We start from the raw sequence: 1,049 nt of genomic DNA on the forward strand, positions 1-1,049 counted from the left end.
AGTCCAGGACCATCAGTCCAGGACCAGTCAGTCCAGAACCAGTCAGTTCAGGACCAGTCAGTCCAGGACCAGTCAGTCCAGAACCAGTCAGTTCAGGACCAGTCAGTCCAGGACCAGTCAGTCCAGAACCAGTCAGTTCAGGACCAGTCAGTCCAGAACCAGTCTGGTTTTTATTTCAGCTGCCAGTTCTCTCTCAGATTTATTGGAAACTTGAAGGAGTTTCTGTTCGTGTGAAAAATTAAGATTTTCCTGTGAGATCAGAGTCCAAACACACGAACGTGTCTGTGTGTGTGTGCATGTGTGTGCGTGTGTGTGTGTGCATGTGTGTGCGTGCGTGTGTGTGTGCGTGCGTGCGTGTGTTATTCCAGCTGGTAAATCATGTGCTTGCAGACGAGGTGAGGCGTGTCAGCGATGAATCAGGCTGCGGTCAGAAGCTCCCGGCCTCAGACTCACCGCGAAACAATAACAGCTTCCATTTTGTCCACTTCATCATTGGGGACGTCCGAGGCTCTTCATCCGTCCTGCTCGTCTTCCTCGTGTTAAAGTTTCTCCTCATAAAGAACAGATGACTTTCTCTACAAATCAGCATGTGGTTTGGAACGAAATTAAATCAATTTTTCAAAACTCACCTCTCCCTCTCCTCATCTCCTTCAGCAGCATTTTTTTAAGTAATTTCTAAAAACTGCCAAAGATTTATGGTTTTTTTTTTTCTGTTTTGAGTTAAAAAGTGAACGTAATCAAAATCTGAGATGAAGTCTGAGCGGGGAGTCCACAACTCCAATAAATCTCATGTTACGACCCTTTATTCAAAGATCTGGGTCTCCTGACAGACTCAAAATGTGCATTACACTCCTAGCATTCTGTGAATGTCTGTCGTTTTCCAGAGTTTAGACTGAGGTCGGCTCGCCGCCTTCCAGAGTTTAGACTGAGGTCAGCTCTCCGCCTTCCAGCGTTTAGACTGAGGTCAGCTCTCCGCCTCCCAGAGTTTAGACTGAGGTCAGCTCTCCGCCTTCCAGAGTTTAGACTGAGGTCAGCTCGCCGCCTTCCAG

The 1,049-nt window shown here is 47.5% G+C and overlaps 1 protein-coding gene across 1 annotated transcript in view; it reads right to left on the bottom strand.

Annotated features, from left to right (window-relative positions):
* si:dkey-49n23.1 (semaphorin-3D) overlaps window positions 1–1,049 on the bottom strand; it is a 17,262-nt gene that overhangs the window by 8,974 nt on the left and 7,239 nt on the right. The gene's annotated exons all lie outside the window — the stretch shown is intronic.

This window comes from Nematolebias whitei, chromosome 7, assembly GCF_014905685.2.
Source record: "Nematolebias whitei isolate Nwh7 chromosome 7, NemWhi1, whole genome shotgun sequence".
In the NCBI taxonomy this organism is placed as follows: Eukaryota; Metazoa; Chordata; class Actinopteri; order Cyprinodontiformes; family Rivulidae; genus Nematolebias; species Nematolebias whitei.